The sequence below is a fragment of the Oncorhynchus masou genome, chromosome 31 (genome assembly GCF_036934945.1).
Source record: "Oncorhynchus masou masou isolate Uvic2021 chromosome 31, UVic_Omas_1.1, whole genome shotgun sequence".
Taxonomy (NCBI): domain Eukaryota; kingdom Metazoa; phylum Chordata; class Actinopteri; order Salmoniformes; family Salmonidae; genus Oncorhynchus; species Oncorhynchus masou.
In genome coordinates this window covers 62,862,209-62,879,049 of record NC_088242.1, presented here as the reverse complement: position 1 = coordinate 62,879,049, position 16,841 = coordinate 62,862,209, and the positions used below count along the sequence as shown (strand labels likewise).

Sequence of the window (16,841 nt, the reverse complement as noted above, 5' to 3'; positions counted from 1 at the left end):
TAGAAAATCAAACATAGACTGCCGACCCCAACTCACGCCCTGACCATACTAAATAATGAATACAAAACAAAGGAAATAAAGGTCAGAACGTGACATTTAGTTATATTTACTACTTGTTGTCTGTCACATCAAACATGTTTTGATTATAACTACACAAAGACTGAATAATCCCTTCTTGATCTTACTTCTGTCCATCTGTTGTTGACTTTGGTCATCAGGATGGACACTGATTGAGGTCAAGGGTGAGATATTGGAGTCAATGTTCGTTCCATCAAATCAGACCTACACTGTATAATCCTAAACCTGATTTGGTGTCAGAAAATGGAGTCACTAATCAAGTCTGTCAAGTCTGGAATTAGGAATAGCCTCTAATAGTTTAAACAACTCCATCAAAACAAGTCTAACTTCAGATTTGACCTACTTCAGAAATAACTGCGTGAAATATGGGAATATTCGATTGTATTATAGTTACTAATTGACATACATTTTATGTTCCTGAGGCCACCATTGTTTCTCACTCCCACCTGCATAAATTAGTTTGTTATATGAAAAAGTGGGAGCTGTAACCCAACCCATGATGCTGTCCAAGGTACTGATACAAGAGGACTAAATGATAAGTTGTTTGCTTTGCACTATGGCCAGCTCCAAAGAGGTGGGTTTCTCTCAGCATGGTAGCCTATATTACAATTGTTTTAATCACCCATACCCCTGTGCTACTTTTGTCATTCTAGTTTGAGGCAGGTGTCCTTAGGCCCACTCCCCACCCAAAGTGTTCTTTTGGTTCTCCACATTTACTATCCCTTAAAAAATTGATGAACATGAAGCAAGACACAAATGATCATTGTACATAATTTAATTGACAACAATGTGGAATCACTTTCTTCAGGGTTTGTAAAGAGCAATGCCACGCACACACACACACACACACACACACACACACACACACACACACACACACACACACACACACACACACACACACACACACACACACACACACACACACACACACACACACACACACACACACACACACACACACACACAGCAGAGTTTGAATGTCACTTGTGACTTGAGAACATAAGTGTGTTTATGTTTTTCATTATTATTATTACATTGAATCAGTGAAAGAACAACACATTCAAGGAAGAGTGAATGTGTGAATGTATTCCATGAAAAAATATCAGATTTCTCCAGTATTTTCTAGTCTCTTGTGATTTTTGCCAAAGTATATTTTAAGCATCCTCTTGCATAATCTTCCATAGTCTTCCCTCTAGCTTGTTGTGGTCCTCTGGTTCTGTGAACAGTGTAGGCTACTGTAGCTCCTCATGCCAGATGTATAAACTGACTATGACAGTGACAGAGACGGTTTTAACTGTCTAATGGTTGTTTGGTCCATACCAGGATCCCCAATAGGGTATGCAGAATCCTGACGACTCCATATCCAGACCTGAGAATATGACAGAAATAATTATTAAGAACACGCACATACACTATACAGTAAAAGTCAAAAGTTTGAACAAACCTACTCATTCAAAGGTTTTTCTCTATTTTTTACTATTTTTCTACATTGTAGAATAATAGTGAAGACATCAAAACTATGAAATAACACATATGGAATCATGTAGTAACCAGAAAAGTGTTAATCTAATCAAAAAATGCTTTATATTTGAGATTCTTCAAAGTAGCCTTAATGACAGCATTGCACACTTTTAGGATTCTCTCAACCAGCTTCATGATGTAGTCACCTGGAATGCATTTCAATTAGCAGGTGCGCCTTGTTAAAAGTTACCTTGTGGAATTCCTTTCCTTCTTAATGTGTTTGAGCCAATCAGCTGTGTTGTTACAAGGTATGGGTGGTATATAGAAAATAGCCCTATTTGGTAAAAGACCAGGTCCATATTATAGCAAGAACAACTCAAATAAGCTAATTGTATCTTTATTTAACTAAGCAAGTCAGTTAAGAACAAATTCTTATTTTCAATGATGGCCTAGGAACAGTGGGTTAACTGCCTTGTTCAGGGGCAGACTAGTAACCTTTTGGTTACTAGTCCAACACTCTAACCACTAGGCTACCCTGCCACCGTTTGGTTGCTCTGCCTAAGAGAAACAACAGTCCATCAGTCCATCATTACTTTAAGAACATTTCAAGAACTTTGAAAGTTTCATCAAGTGCAGTCGCAAAAACCGTAAAGCACTATGATTCAACTTGCTCTCATGAGGAACGCAACAGGAAAGGATGACCCAGAAATACCTCTGCTGCAGAGTTAAATGCACCTTAGATTGCAGCCCAAATAAATGCTTCACAGAGTTCAAGTAACAGACACATCTCAACATCAACAGTTCAGAGGAGACTGCGTGAATCAGGCCTTCATGGTTAAATTGCTGCAAAGAAACCCCTACTAAAGGACACCAATAAGAAGAGACTTACTTGGGCCAAGAAACACGAGCAATGGACATAAGACCGGTGGAAATCTGTCCTTTAGTCTGATGAGTCCAAATTTGACGCAAAGTAGGTAGATGGATGACCTCCGCATGTGTGGTTCCCACCGTGAATCATGGAGGAGGAGGTGTGATGGTGTGGGGTGCTTTGCTGGTGACACTGTCAGTGATTTATTTAGAATTCAAGGTACACTTAATCAGCTACCACAGCATTCTGCAGCGATACGCCATCCCATCTGGTTTGGGCTTAGTGGGACTATCATTTGTTTTTCAACAGGACAATTACCCAAAACACACCTCCAGGCGGTGTAAGGGCTATTGGACCAAGAAAGAGAGTGATGGAGTGCTGCATCAGATGACCTGGCCTCCACAATCACCTGACCTCAACCCAATTGAGATGGTTTGGGATGAGTGAAGGAAAAGCAGCCAACAAGTGCTCAGTATATGTGGGAACTCCTTCAAGACTGTTGGAAAAGCATTCCTCATGAAGCTGGTTGAGAGAATGCCAAGAGTGCGCAAAGATTTCATCAACAACTGGGTGGCTACTTTTAAGAATCTAAAATATATTTTCATTTAACACTTTTTTGGTTGCTACATGATTCCATATGTGTTGTTTCATAGTTGTTATGTCTTCACTATTATTCTACAATGTAGAAAATAGTTTTAAAAAAGAATAACCCTTGAATGAGTAATGTGTCCAAACTTTTGACGGGTACTGTGTATAAAAAAGTATTTGGACACCCCTTCAAATTAGATGATTCGGCTATTTCAGCTACACCAGTTGCTGACAGGTGGATAAAATCGAGGACACAGCCATGCAATCCCCATAGACAAACATTGGCAGTAGAATGGCCTTACTGAAGAGCCCAGTGACTTTCAACATGGCACTGTCATAGGATGCCACCTTTCCAACAAGTCAGTTTGTCAAATTTCTGCCCTGCTCGAGCTGCCCCGGTCAACTGTAAGTGCTGTTATTGTGAAGTGGAAACGTCTAGGAGCAACAAAGGCTCAGCCGTGAAGTGGTAGGCCACACAACTCACTGAACGAGACCGCCGAGTGCTGAAGCAAGAAGTGTGAAAAAATAATTTGTCCTTGGTTGCAACACTCACTACCGAGTTCCAAACTGCCTCTGGATGCAACGTCAGCACAATAACTGTTCGTTGGGAGCTTCATGAAATGGGTTTCCAAGGCTGAGCAGCCGCACACAAACCTAAGATCACCATGCGCAATGCCAAGCGTCAGCTGGGGTGGTGTAAAGCGTGCCACCATTGGACTCTGGGGCAGTGGAAACGCATTCTCTCGAGTGATGAATCACGCTTCACCATCTGGCAGTCCGAGGAACGACTCTGGGTTTGGCGGTAGCCAGGAAAACGCTATCTGCCCGAATGCATAATGCCAACTGTAAAGTTTGGTGGAGGAGGAATAATGGTGTGGGGCTGTTTTTTATGATTCGGGCTAGGCTCCTTAGTTCCAGTGAAGGGAAATCTTAATACTACAGCATACAATGACATTCTAGACTATTCTGTGCTTCAACTTTGTGGAACAGTTTGGAGATGGCCCTATCCTGTTTCAGCATGACAATGCCCCTGTGCACAAAGCGAGGTCCATACAGAAATGATTTGTCAAGATCGGTGTAGAAGAACTTGACTGGCCTGCACAGAGCCCTGACCTCAACTCCATTTAACACCTTTGGGTTGAATTGGAATGCCGAATGTGAGCCAGGCCTAATTGCCCAAAATCATTCATGCTCATTAATGCTTTTGTGGGTAAGTGAAAGCAAGTCCCTGCAGCAATGTTCCAACATCTAGTGGAAAGCCTTCCCAGAAGACTGGAGGCTGTTATAGTAGCAAAGAGGGGACCAGCTCCATATAAATTGCCACAAGTTTGGAATGAGATGTCCACATACTTTTGGCCATGTAGTGTATATAATGCACACATTTTTCACAAAAAAAGGGGAATACTACAAAGAGACCCAAAACAAAAACTTTTTTGATTCCACTCACTTCTTCAGTCTACCTTGTTCTCCAAAACCAGACATTGAACCCACCAATTTAACAGTACTGCAGCCCACTCTCACCCATTTAACAGTATTGCAGCCCACTCTCACCCATTTAACAGAACTGCAGTCCACTCTCACCCATTTAACAGAACTGCAGTCCACTTTCACCCATTTAACAGAACTGCAGTCCACTCTCACCCATTTAACAGAACTGCAGTCCACTTTCACCCATTTAACAGTACTGCATTTAACAGCTGCAGCCCACTCACACCCATTTAACAGAACTGCAGTCCACTTTCACCCATTTAACAGTACTGCAGCCCACTTTCACCCATTTAACAGAACTGCAGGACACTCACACCCATTTAACAAAACTGCAGTCCACTCTCACCCATTTAACAGTACTGCAGCCCACGTTCACCCATTTAACAGAACTGCAGCCCACTCTCACCCATTTAACAGTACTGCAGCCCACTCTCACCCATTTAACAGTACTGCAGCCCACTCTCACCCATTTAACAGTACTGCAGCCCATTCTCACCCATTTAACAGTACTGCAGCCCACTCTCACCCATTTAACAGAACTGCAGTCCACTCTCACCCATTTAACAGTACTGCAGCCCACTTTCACCCATTTAACATAACTGCAGCCCACTCTCACCCATTTAACATAACTGCAGCCCACTCTCACCCATTTAACAGTACTGCAGCCCACTCTCACACATTTAACAGTACTGCAGCCCACTCTCATCCATTTAACAGTACTGCAGCCCATTTCACCCATTTAACAGTACTGCAGCCCACTCTCACCCATTTAACAGAACTGCAGTCCACTTTAACTCACCCATTTAACAGTACTGCAGCCCACTCTCACCCATTTAACAGTACTGCAGCCCACTCTCACCCATTTAACAGAACTGCAGCCCACTCTCACCCATTTAACAGTACTGCAGCCCACTCTCACCCATTTAACAGTACTGCAGCCCACTCACACCCATTTAACAGAACTGCAGCCCACTCTTACCTATTTAACAGTACCGCAGCCCACTTTCACTCATTTAACAGAACTCCAGCCCACTCTCACCCATTTAACAGTACTGCAGCCTACTCTAACCCATTTAATAGAACTGCAGCCCACACATATCTGACAAACAAACAGCATTATGAACAACAATATCTGGAATAGTTTCCATATTGGCACGCTCATAGCAAGCTCAGATGCTTAATTAAGAAGAAAGACAACCTACGGGATTGTATTTTAAATGCATTTTACTGCCTACCCGAAACACTTACACAACCCATAACAAAGCCTGATCCCTGGTCAACATGATAGCAACCTCTTTATTTATCTTTATCTTTTATTTATCTTTTATTCATTTTAGACACTTCCAGACATTTATTCAAATCTGAAATGCAAACTGAAATGCACTGAAACACAAACAGTTTTTCCCCCCTTTCTGCAAATAGGCCCTGCATGCACTGTATTGCATGTTGTTCCTCTCCATTTTAACTCTGTATACATGGAGCTCTGTAGGCTTTAATCACTTCAGGGAGCCGGCCCAGACTCTTTCTCTGTCAATGTTCATCCACTCCCCCATTCAAACAGTTCCTTTCTGTCTCCAATCCATACAATGCAGGGTTTGTCCTTGCGCTCTTTGTCCAACTCTGATATATTTTTTGACTGCTCCCTCTCGTCAGACAGCATGCAGCATATGCAAATAGAGGCCCTTTTATTCGCCAGACCCCTCCCCTGAAGGGGAACAACCATGAACAACCACACTCGCATACAAACAGAGAGAGGTGTAGAAATACATACGCAAAAAGCCTGTACATGCACTTATAGAAACACACACACACAGACTCACAAACACAAACACTCAAACAAATAGACTGACATACCAGTTATTTTACACTGAAAAGTGAAAATTCTCTCTGGCTGATAATACCACATCCATAAGGTGGTTCTGTAACACTAGAGTTTTATGCCATCCAAATACTTCTCAATTCAACACAACAATATAATACAATACAACAGAAACATACTACCTCAAATATACGTAGGCAAAGCATGCAGTGAGTGGCAGAGGGAAAAGTTAGATTACAGGGTGGAGGATGTATGAATTCTCTTCTATAGGGTGAGGGTGCTGAGTCTAGACAGGGATCAAAGGTGTGGGGGGTATCCTACACAGATCTACAGAGGGGTAGACTGAGGGAGGGGCCAGACTGGAGCTATGGAGCGTAGACTGAGTATTTGGGGTTTGGGGGAAGACTGTGTGCTTATGGGGGACTAGACTGTGTGTCTGAAGTTGGGGTGGAGGTGGTGGGAGGGTAGACTGGAGTTATGGTAAGGAGGTGTCTGATGAACATAAAGCAGTCCTTCCCTCAGAGCTGACATTCCAAAGCTCTGGTCCTGTGCCTTCTGTGAGTGTGCGTTTGTGTGTGTGTGTATTGGGGGGGCTGATGTGCAGCCTACTCCCACCCATTTAGACAGCTCTGACAGCTTGGCCTTTTCACGGGTGCATTGCTGAGCCAGCTGGCTTCTCTTCCTTAGCAACCTCCACAGGGGTCAAAGGGCACCCCCCCACCCCACCACCTCCAAGACCACCTCTCCCACTGGCCAGAGACCAGACAGCTTGGCAGCCATGAACTTGAGCTTGACGAACTTGACCTTTACTACAAGAATACGTTGAAACAAGAAAAGCATGCGCATTGCATCACCTGACCAGACGTGGATATTTGATCTGTCAAATAATGATCCAAATCAGATAATAATCTAGAATCAGTAGCACAATGATCAAAATGGAGAAGGAACCAGTATGCAGTATCAGCAAGGACTGAGAGCTACAAATCTATACAGTGCTATACTTAACACTGAAACTGAGACTCCTTTTCCTAAGTGTTCCTCACTTGCAAATCTGCAGTATTTCTGAGGGATCGACACAATCATTACAGATCTGTAGATAGTACTATACAGTAGCTGTACATCTTCAATCAGATTAAGAACATGCAAAGAAAGAAACAGGTCACTCTCAAGACCTCCCACCACCCCACCTCCAAACTCCATCTTCCCCTAGTGTGATTATAATATGAGTACTGTATTAAAAGCTCAGTCACCTAATTCTCCTCTACTTTCATTAGAGAACAGAAGATCCCTGCTCCGGGACTCTGGGGGCAGACAGACATAATCTGAAAAGCCCTGGATGTGCAAACTTCTCCTGTGTATTCCTCTATAAGATACTTAAAGACAAGGATTTGTGCTAGATTACTACCGGCCAGAGTTGTATTAGGGAGCCCTGATGAGGCCAGCCTGACCCACATTGGACTCCCCCCCCCCCACACACACACACGTGAGCCAGGCTTAATATATATCACAGTGAGCCATTAAAACATTAATACTATTCACACAGCGAGAGGTGAATCCAGAGAGGCAACTTGGGAGATGTACTTATTTCATTAACTGTTTGTGGGCTACATTACTCAAGTACAGAATGGGAACTGTGGGAACACACAAGATCAGTTTATGGTATGACTCTCCCTCACTGAAATACCTCCAAACATTAAATAATACTTTATCCTAAACGCTCAAACAACAGTACTACGATTCAATTAATGCAAGGCTACAATATCTCTAACAACAGTACTACGATTCAATTAATGCAAGGCTACAATATCTCTAATTTCTTCCGTTCCTTTTCAGGACACACACAGTCATCTGTGGCGGTCACCAAAACATTTACAGTCGCTCCCCTATATCACGAGCATTCAACTCTTACCCTACGAGTTCCGGAGCCAGCTGGTTTTTGGTTCTACCTGATAATGAATTGCACCCATTTGGTGTCCCGAGGTCCAGAGTTGAGTTTGAGGGCCCTATATGGATAATTAAGTTTGTTCAGAGATTAAAGGAAAACTTTGGCTGATGTATCCATACACGGGAGGGGTAATCTTGCGGAAACTATGATCCCAAATTGTTCTTAAACCATGTCTTAGTGCCACTGACCTCTCTGACCAATCACTGATTGGACATGGCCACCATTTTGATTGAAAGCTGGGGTTTAAAATTAAAGTATTCATCCTTACACACCTCAATACTGATGTGTTATAATGAAATCACTTCAGTTCATAGGTCAACTCTCAAACTATACCACATTTGACATGTTTTGGATCACTTTGGTATTTTCTGTTATAGTGGATTTTCTGTTCAGATAGAAGTTTATGTTTTACTTCTATACCAAATTCCCATGATCTGGAACTGTAGAACAGAATGTATTTTATATGAACTAACTGTGTTCTTTCCTAAATGCAAATATGGCTTAGTGACTCATTAAAGAAAACACACAGGGGAACATTGTTTGTCTGTGAACACTGAACAGATGTGCCTGGACAGTACTGAGGCTGGGTGGGGGGTCTAAATACCTTTTGAATGCATGCATCCAGTATTTGAAAGAAAAACCTGTCTCCTTTAAATGCTAGTATAGTGACCATGAATACATTTAGATTGCCTCACAAATCTGCCTCGGTCGCTGTCTCTCTTTGGCCACTGTGCCGACGACTGTAGCATCTGTCACATAGAGCTGACCCCCCCCCCCCACCCCATCCCACCACACAAACAGACACACAGACACACCCTCAATAACTCCCCCTAATTCTCCATTACTGACATGCAATTAAACGCATACAGGTCTTTTGATTGAGCTTGCGCCTCGCTGTTCCTCTGCTTACAGTAGCTTCTGCTCCACGCGGGGAGGCGGAGGGAAAGAAACATGGCCACTCACCCTATACACACTATCATGTGTCTCTCTCCTCCTCCCTCTTAGCATCCTTCAGCCTCTCCCTGTCCCTCTCTTTCCTCTCCTTTCCACCAATCTGTCTTTTACCTCTTTTCGATGAGCAACTGTCGACATTTCAAAGTGGCGTTCTATAGCTGTTTTTAGTCTGTTCAAAAGCAGATTGTCTGTCAGACATATTTTCTTCCTCTCTTTGTTTGCTACAACACAGTAGCACCACTCTTATAGAAAAGCGATGAAGTGTCATCTGAGTGAATTCTCTCACTCTTTCTGTCCCCTTTATCATAGTTTCACATATGCAGTATATAAGACAGACAGGCCTAACACAGTTACAGTATATAAAGAGCTGTGCGTATCATTCATCTGAATAAGAAGGGTAATACTTTATGGGCCGGTTCCTGGACCTAGATTACGTCTATTCCTGGACTGAAAAGCATACTCAATGGAGAATCTCTACTAGTTCCTTTTAGTCCAGGACTAGTCATGATGCTGTTCTGGGAAACCAGCTTTGTAAATATAAATGAGACATTCATTAAACCTGCATGATGAAGGAGATGGATGATGAGTCAGCTGTTTCAACACACCTTGCAGGTCCGCTGAAAGTACTCAGTCATTCAATACATCACTTTTCATCTACTTCAACCAAATGAACTACTATACCATTAGATTCTCTCTGATACATCCAGTGGTCTCAGTGGGTTTTCTCTATCTATACCTGGTTCCTCTGTGGAACCTGCTCCATGCACCCCAGAGATAAAATGAGGTAGAGGAGGAGAGCTTGGCAGAGAGGAAACACGTCAGATCCACTGATAACACTGAAACACTCCCTGCCTTTTTTCTGTCTCAGACTTAAATCTATTTTACCACTAAAGCAACAACAAAACAATCCAGAACATAAAATACTAATATTGATGAGTAACATTTCACCTGTAATGCGACTTATATTTCTATCATATCCCTTTGCCAGCTTGTGTATATTGTGGACATTGTTAGCGTACATACTGTATAACGGCAGTCAAATCTCCTATACGTTTGTCAAAGTATTTCCCAGTCCACAGCAATGTCCCTCTCAGTCATGCAGAGCAGACGGAATAGACTAATGAACCCAGTCAGGTGGCACTCTAGTGTGTGAAACTAACCCCACCCACCACTCCTCACACATCCAATCAACATATCAAATGCACATATTAAAACACACACCACACACACATTAAACCCAGTCTCTCACAAGACTCTCCTGATCGGTTAAAACATTCTAATGTCTGTGGCATCTGCTCATAGTCTAGTCTGGAGGGCCTTTCCCACCCTGCCCCCCGGCCCTCCAGGCCCAGGCCTCACCTCACCACCAGCCCTCACAATAGTGGGGATAGTTTTTTTTTTTTTTGGGGGGGGGGGAACAGCCTTTGAGGGGGAGAGAGAGTGGGGATGAATAATAATGTGAAAACGCAGGCCTCTGTTCATTAACACACGAACGCAGGCTGCAGCTGCACACATTGGCCCTTAATGCAGACTCTCTCTCTTGGCCTCTCTGCTTTTCGCTCTCTCGCTCTCTCTCTTGCCCCGTTTCAGGTTGATGCAGGAACCGCCAGGGGCACAGGGTGGCATTTATACCAGACTTAAGTCTGATTTTGGTGTGTGCTTGTGCGTGTTTGTGCGTGTGTTTTGCATGTCTGACCATCTCTGTCTGTGCACTTCATTCATAAATCAAGCCAGTTCCGCAATGTAGGCAATGCTATTTCTACAGTTTTTGTGATTATAATAGCTCCCTTACATGTCTCATCATCAATATTTGGGAGTAGAGTATACAGAAATTAGGTAGTAATTTGCCAGTAAAGTATGCTCACACAGATGCACGCACACACCCCACATACATTAACTTGATTCTAAAAAAATATGAATATAGATTCATATGAATCAATTAATAATTTGGGAATGGCAAGTAACAGCCAAGTATGAGCATAACTTTGCAAATTGTCCTTGATGTTTGTTTGATAATCTCACACAATATCTGAATAATTATTCCATATCATTCATCATTTAATTACACAGTAGGTACATGTGAGTTTGATGTAGTAAGATACTACAACTGTACTGTATAATTTGGAGCACTATATTAGTTTTCATCTGAACAAAAACGTTTTCATGAGAAAAAAACAAATAAGATTAAGAATGAATCTTATAGAAAAATCTATTTAGCAGGTATCTGTAGTAGATTATCAACGAAACATTTTAAACCCCATTCAAAATCCCTCGTTGCAAACTATTTGCATCAAGCAAGACAACCATCAACACAACCCACACTAGACTACTTCCCGAGTGCACTAAGCCTTTCAGAGCAAAATGTCCCTGCCCGCAGTCTTTTTCATATCATTTTTTTAATCATCACTATATGTCTAATAAATCACTATGTCTGTTTATTTCATGTAAATAACTCAAACTATTTCTTCTCATTTATTTTCCTGAGCCTCCTTTTGCCATTGACAGGCTCAGTCTGATCATGTGGGTGACAGACAAGTGGCCCCCCCTCTTGACAGCGAAGATAAATGTTTTAAGTTTAAGAGTTAATTTCATGCAATCCTACACATTTTGCCATGGAGTGTAGAGAAAATCTTTCAGTTTTAAAGCAAGTTTGATGCAATTCTACACATTTTGCCATGGGGCGGAGAGAATATTTTGCAATTTTACAACACATTTCATCCAATTCTACTTATTTTGACATGAGGTGGAGACGAATGTTTGATTTTAATATGATATCTGAGTGAGACTGATTAACAAAATAAATAGGGGGCCCCCCTGGCTGATAATTTGACTATGATAATAAGTTTTGATAGCTGGCAGTTAACTTAGCAATCAAAAACATTTTTTGCTAACATGGGCTAATTAATTGGTTATCAATGACTGATATAACTAGAGAAAAACTGTTGATGCACAATGAAATTTAGAATTTGCACCTTGCATATTCTACTATTCTAACTCGTTGAGACCCCGACTGAGTTTTTTTTTTACCTCACTTACCCCTTCAAAGAATGAGAAGCCATATGCATATAAAAGATGGACTGGTTATTGGTCAGATCTGATCAGATTGTGATGTCATGCTGTGGACCAAAAATTCCATCCCACCTGAACAGGCTGAAATTCCATGATAATATTTTTCACAATTTCAGAGAGTTATTTTGACGTCATAGTGTGGAAATCACGTTTTTGACTGCACTGCTCCTTTAAAATATTATATAACCTAATCACGGTCTTCTCAGAATAGCATATCCTATTTGAGCGGGAGGAATAGGCCTTCCTTCCTCTACTGTAAAGAGTAAAACGCCGCCAAGAGAAAATTGTAGGCTTCCTGCAATCCTCCAATCGGTGCCAGCTCATTCATTTTGTTTGCCACCCAGCCCCTGCCTCCTTCTCCTTGCCCCAACCCCTTCTCTTTTAATTAATAGTAGAAGGCCATGTGTGATGTGGGAGGAAATAGGGAATACCCCCTCTCTCTCTCTTCACCACCCCCTAACAATTTTTCACCCCCATTCCCACTCCCACCTCTGGTACCCAACAGAGGACCATGATGCAACTCACCTCGTGTGCCAGCCCAGCCATTTTAGGTACCGCGGCAACGTCTCCCAAGATGGCTCCTTTCTCTCCTCTTTCAGCACCCATCCGGCGGGGATCAGGCACAGTCTTTGTCCCCTCTCTTGTCTCCCTGTTGGCAGTACAGATGACATTAGAGGCTGGTGGGTAAAGGGGGTGGGGTGTTGGGATAGGGGTTGGCAATTTCCAGATAGTTTCATCCTCCTATTTCTCTTTCTTTGTGGTGATTCTGTCCCCTTTTTGTGCTCCTTGATCACACCAAGTTGAGAACAAGTCACCTGTGGAGAAAGCAGGTGGACGAGAAAAACATACACCATGATATTTGGTGATTAGTACCCTTTTCAAAGCCATGGCAACTACCTCTTCAGATCAATTTTAAGAGACAAATGTGGATGCGCAATTCCTCTAGTTCCTTAAATTGTTAACATATAGAGCATTTAAAAACGACACTACAGAAACCCATTCTGCTTTAATCTAATTATTTTATGAATTACATCTATACACACTCTACTTACACAGATGTGCTTTTTTTGTTTGTTTGCTGCCTGAGGAGTTGTCTGACTCATGCATTACATTGATACAGCTGGAGATGTACAGTAACAGTGTGACTGACATGTGCAGAACCCAGCATGCTGTTGGTCAATATCTTAACCCATTACCTGTGCATGATGACTGATGCAAAATGATTTAAAGCTAGTACGGAAAACACATGCACGCCTCTCCCAGGAATTTCTCCCCCAAGTCATCCTTATTATATCATCCACCCAAGCTAACAACACCACAATTAACGAAATCAAAGGAAATCTATATTATTGCAAGACTTTGAGATGGCGTACAGAATGCCTTGACTATACCGTAAAGACCACACTGAGTGAAAGCTCGTTCCAGGCATGCAAGGGAAAAGAACTAGGACTTTGACACAAATCCAATCTCCCTATCTGAATCAAAGCAATTAGCCCGGCCTGGGCTGACAGTGAGCCTGCTGCAGCAGGTAGTTAAAAGGGATGAATGAATACTCATCTCACTTTAGTGCTCTCTAGGCTTTACAATCTCAGTTGCTTAATTCTCTGGCCAAAGCACACAAAGTAGGTGAAGTAGAAAGTTAAGAAGTGCAGGCCCTGTATCCTGGATGTCCCTGCCCTTGTTATTGAGAGGACACAATGTATTGGTAGAATTACGCCCAAGGTCTCAGACACTTCAATTGTAACTGCAGTCTGCAAGTGTTTTTCTTACCTATGGGTGTATTCTTAGAGTAGGCTTACCTATACCATTCACATTTAGTTGCATTTCTAGTGTATTGCATATTCAAATAGCCTACACTGCCTAGAACACGTAGTGCTTTACTGGCAGGTTTAGCCTACACTCTTATTTGGCTATTCTTTCAAACATCCTTTAATTTTTCGTTTTCCTGATGGCTTGAATAAGGAATAGGCACACTGTAATATTTTTTTGCCAAAATGTAAGAGATTCATTTAAGTTAGAAGGTGTGAATCGTGGCCATGGCAAAGTGCTGGCAGGGTGGTGGTTGAACGTGGCGGTTTAAACTTAATACGCAGCCAGAGAGCGAGTTGTTTTGCATTCAGCACCATGTTCTAGAACGGGCTGAATGGATAGCTCCCGCGTAGGCAGACTCGGTGGATAATCGTCCCGAGAACACAAACTAATCCAAACACATCGAAACAGATTCATACCTCGTCAGTGACTGCGACTAATGCCACAAACCAACATCGGGCCCTAATAAGCATAGGCCTATATTCACAAATGTGATCGAGTCATGTGCTTGTTGTAATAGCTTTTATGGCAGCCTTAGCCATTATCAAAAAGGCAAAGACGTGGTATGTACTTAGATTACCTTATTCGAAAAGTTTTAAATGTAAAAAGAGGCCTGTAGTCCTTATTTGGCCACAAACATGGTCATAAGAGTAGCGCACACCCTTACCACAAAGGAAACAGCCAAAAAGGCCTGGAAAAACGAACAAATGTCCTCAAGCCAGTCGAGGCGGGTATACATTAAGGAATGCTCACGATGTCAGAGTTCGGATAAAAGTAGGCTTACTTCTGCTCATATTTTGTTTACTGAAATTAAAAAGGAAGCCATTTAAAATAAATTGTTGATTTTGTTTGATTATATTTGTAACCATAAATATTAAAAACACAATAATGTCTAACAAATTACATTGCAAGCATTGTGACATCAAAGACGTTTATTGTTTTTACAATTAACCACATGACGTGTTGCTTACCTTTGAGGTGGAACTTGGCGAAACTTGTTAGAAGGCCTAATTAGTTGTAGGTATACCCTAGGCCTTATTTCCTACCTGACCGTGAATGTGGAAGTAATTTCTACTTTCGGTTATCTAGCTTTATGACAGGTATGTAATACTCATACAGCTAGATAACCAAAGACAGAAACAGACCTCCGGTTTACATGCATTTTCGTAGACTACTTTGTCTTGTTGCCTCGTACTCATGACCGATTGGTGAGCGGTAGTGATGACGTGCTTCATCCGACACCCTGAGAGAGGAAGGAATGATAGATATGATTTAAATTTGTTATGACCATATTAAATGTCCTTCTACCAATGACGGCCGAAAATAAGTGGGGAAAATATATTATATTCTAGAGATGTCCATATATTCTATTCGGAGATCTTCATGTGACGTGAGGACAGGACACTGACAGCGAGTCATCAAATTCATTTTTAAAGGACCAATAAGGACAAGATAGACCCGAATAAACATTGACTATAAGTGAGTGGCGTTTATACAGTTAGGCCTGTTATTACAATATATAGCACCATCTTTCAGGCCATGGCAACAAAAAGACCTGCACTGATTGGCCTTATCATTGATAGGCATAGGCCTATCATTCGATTATATTTAGTTTTCTAATCATTATTAGGAAGTTCATCAACAGGTAGGCTAGAAAGGGTTACACTCGATGTGAGTTAAAAAATGTGATTGCCTTTAATTGAAGGGGGAAAAATATATCCAAACAAACTCAGTTCGAACAAAGTGGCTGATTTATTGTTCTACGATCAAGACAGTTTGTATAACGTGCGCATGGGACTTGGTTATGTTGGGCCTATATATAAATTATCTGTCGCCTGAATTAAATTAATCAAGTGTCTTATCTTAATTTAGAAGTTATCGCCACAGCATTGTGGAGATTTTGGAGATGTTTCCTTGTCAAAGCTTTTCATTTATCTCAGAGACAGAAAAAAACATTTCCTGGTGTGTCTAGTATCAAATCATAGTCTAGTAAAGTAGCCTACGTTATATCTTAAAAATGATAATTGTATTCTTAGTAAGAAATTCAGTAAATGTGATGTTACGAGTGTTGATTAATTGGCATGAGAGGATAGCGCCAACAGGTCCTCTCCAACAGGTGCTTTGTTACATTTCATTAGGCTAATATTAATGGACAATGCTTACACAGAAATAAACTATTAAACTTCCACTGAAAATAGGCAATATGACTCAAAGAGATGTGAATAGCTTACATTTTATTTACTAAATTACTTATTAGTTGTGTAAGGGTGTAGGCTGCATAGGGCCTACTGATTTTGTTTGCATTTGGACAGTTATTTTCCTTCTGTCCATTAATATACAATTTACTGAACAACAACCAAACTTAAGAGTTCCTTGTCTGTAATCAAACTAACTAAATGTGAATAAAGACAATCAAAAGCAGACCTAGGCTCACAAGTTCTTCCTAGTCGCAATACGAACCATTGTTTGTTTTGTATTTTAAGAACAACAACACTATTAGACTTAGTGAAAAGTATTTTTAAAGACTGAATGATTTGTCTATATGTCACTGTTTAGAAGTTTAGCATATTTAGAGGATGACTTGGACGTGAAACTGAATTTGAGATAGCGCGGCTATAACACATGATATGGCGAATATATCGTGTACGACTCGGCCCTCATGCTGTCTTCAGTTCAAGCACGTTCCGATTTACAAACCACCGACCCGTTTACAAACATACAAGATAGAAAATAAGGACTATGCTATATAATAGACCATA

At 41.4% G+C, this 16,841-nt stretch overlaps 1 long non-coding RNA gene across 1 annotated transcript; it reads right to left on the bottom strand.

The window, feature by feature from the left end:
* Positions 1-871: 871 nt before the first annotated feature.
* On the bottom strand, positions 872-15,156 carry LOC135525260 (uncharacterized). Its single transcript, XR_010453104.1, has 3 exons — positions 15,054-15,156; positions 12,799-12,922; positions 872-1,450 (listed from the first exon to the last, which is right to left on the bottom strand). It is a non-coding gene; the product is annotated as an uncharacterized LOC135525260 (long non-coding RNA).
* Positions 15,157-16,841: the final 1,685 nt, after the last annotated feature.